General features: G+C 52.6%; 1 long non-coding RNA gene across 1 annotated transcript; it reads left to right on the forward strand.

Moving 5' to 3' along the window:
• Positions 1-1208: 1208 nt before the first annotated feature.
• Positions 1209-2005, forward strand: LOC148378268 (uncharacterized). Its single transcript, XR_015856040.1, has 2 exons — positions 1209-1333; positions 1703-2005. It is a non-coding gene; the product is annotated as an uncharacterized LOC148378268 (long non-coding RNA).
• Positions 2006-2405: the final 400 nt, after the last annotated feature.

The raw sequence follows: 2405 nt of genomic DNA on the forward strand, positions 1-2405 counted from the left end.
TATCCGAGACCAAAACGAACTGCTTGAGTTCCGCATCCTGGAGCTGGAGGTGGGAAGACTCGCACAAGCGTGTTGAGGCCAGAGATGTGACGGACGGACGGACGGACGGACGGATGCATGCCTCTGCCTTTCAGGAGAGGGAGTGGCGCTCCCCCGTCTTGAAGTTTCTGCAAGTCCGTTTCCCAGACGGCCTCAGCCCTTTGCAGATCTACTGCGAGGCCGAGGGCGTGAGCGTACGTAAGGCGTCCCTCGCAACCCTAACCTTAACCCGAGGTCCCAGAACACCTTACATTGCTCCTTGCGCCTTTCCCCCGGACATCGTCATCAGTGATCTGATGAAGAAGCTGGACATCCTGGGCTATAACGCCGTAAGTGTATGTCGAACTCCTTATGTTCGCACTCCACGAGACTCGGCGGCTCAAATGTGACTTTTGGAAGGCTTTGCGCTGAAAGAAGCTTGTTGACGCTGTGCCTTTGGGCTCTTGCAGAATCTCACCAACGAGGAGCAGGTGGTCGTGATTCACGCCAGGACCCTTCTCACCCTAGCCGAGAAGGTAACGCGCACGTCCACGCACGCTCTCGCATTCTGCTTATGTGACAGCAGCCTTTCCTCAGTGGTTAGAATACATCAAAGTGACCAAGTCAGCACTTCAACAGAAGATGTTGGACATTGAAAGTGAGAAGGTAGACAGACACGCGACATCAGCCAAGGGGAACTCCGGCAATGTGCCCCAACAATTCTGACCTTGAGCTGTGCTAGGATATGTTCTGCAAGCAGAAGGGCTACCTGGATGAAGAGTTGGACTTCAGGAAGTGTTCCATGGACCAGGCTCATAAGGTAAGCCGCCCTCAAATCTCCCGCCGGACCACTGATGGACGAGGATTGCGGCCCAGAGGATCCTGGAGCTGGAGGCCATGTTGTACGAGGCGCTACCGCAGCGGGACTGCCCCGCCACGGACGGCGAAAAAGCCAGCCACGCTGGCGTGAATGACGTGCTGACGGCGGATCAGAGAGAAGAGCTTAGGAGCGCCGTGGACCAATGGAAGCGAGCCCTGATGTGCGAGTTGAGGGAGCGCGACGCTTGCATCCTCCAAGAGAGAATGGATCTGCTGCACAGCGCGCAACAGGTAAGGGCCCAAAGCCAGCCCGGCACTTACTTGCACGCTTACTGGCTTTTGAATGCCACTTTCCATTTGTCCGTCCTAGAGGAACAAAGAGCTGAAAGAATTCATCGAAGCTCAGAAGAGACAAATCAAACAATTGGAGGAGAAGTTTCTGTTTCTCTTTCTATTCTTCTCCTTGGCCTTCATTCTGTGGCCCTAACACCAGCTGGTGAGTGAGCTCCAGCGGCACCGCACTCGACACCTCCGATACACTGCCAGCCGGTCTCAGACGTTGGCAGACGCTCCGATGCCAACGTATACCCCCCGCCACGGTGACAGAGGCACCGCGTCACACCGGCGCTCATCCAATCAGAAGGCAGGAAAAGCAAATTCACATGCAGGGCACTTTTGAACCAGAAGAGAGCGCCACAAAAAACGGTTGTTGCCCCAAACGCGCACTAAAAAGGGTCAGAATAACAAGAGTCCCACTGGCCAGCCGGGGCCACCCGTCCAGCTGTTTCTTCAGGGGGGAAAAAAATTGGAGTCACCGGTGAGTACATTTTGCATTTAGCTCTGCTTTTCTGCTTCTGTCTTCAAGTGTGTGGCATCCTGCGATCAAAGAGTCAGCCAACCCCAAAGCGGTTGACCTCAACGTCCCACCACCATGCCTACCAGAGCAGGTGACGTGATGCTTTGGACATCCTTCCGTCTCAGATGCCCAAAAGTACTCTTTGCCACATCTGCGGCAATACGGTGTCTTTTCAAAGGTGCAAATAAATCCAGCGTGGGCGGAACACGCACGTCTTCGGTTTTTCCCGCTTTGTTTGTGTGACAGCTGTTGTGAAAATTTTATACAAATAAAGTTGTATAGTACAGGTTTGGCCAAGCCGCAACTCCCGAACCGCATGCGGCTCTTTTATGTTCATATCAACATTTGTGTGTGTGTGTGTGTGTGGGGGGGGGGGGGGGGGGGGGTTGTGCGTGTTGGCTTCACTTGAGTTCAATTTGGTATTTTGGTCAAAAGCGCATGTGGTGAAATTCCACAAAGTAGGATGGGCAAACACATTTCTTTAAACTATGAGTGTCAATTGGGCTCTCGAAATGGCAGGGAAAAGATGCACAGCAAAACGAAAATACGTAGATGAACACAGGACGTTTTAATCAGAGTGGGAAAGTTTCTATTTTTTGTTGAACGTGATGGCAAACCATTCTGCCTGATATGTCAGACCTCAGCGCATTTCAAAGATTCAAATCTTCAGCGCCATGCACTTCAGCTCACTCCATGCTAACATTGATCAGGC

Source organism: Syngnathus floridae, unplaced genomic scaffold (genome assembly GCF_059516105.1).
Source record: "Syngnathus floridae isolate MCC-2025c unplaced genomic scaffold, RoL_Sflo_1.0 HiC_scaffold_55, whole genome shotgun sequence".
Classification (NCBI taxonomy): Eukaryota; Metazoa; Chordata; class Actinopteri; order Syngnathiformes; family Syngnathidae; genus Syngnathus; species Syngnathus floridae.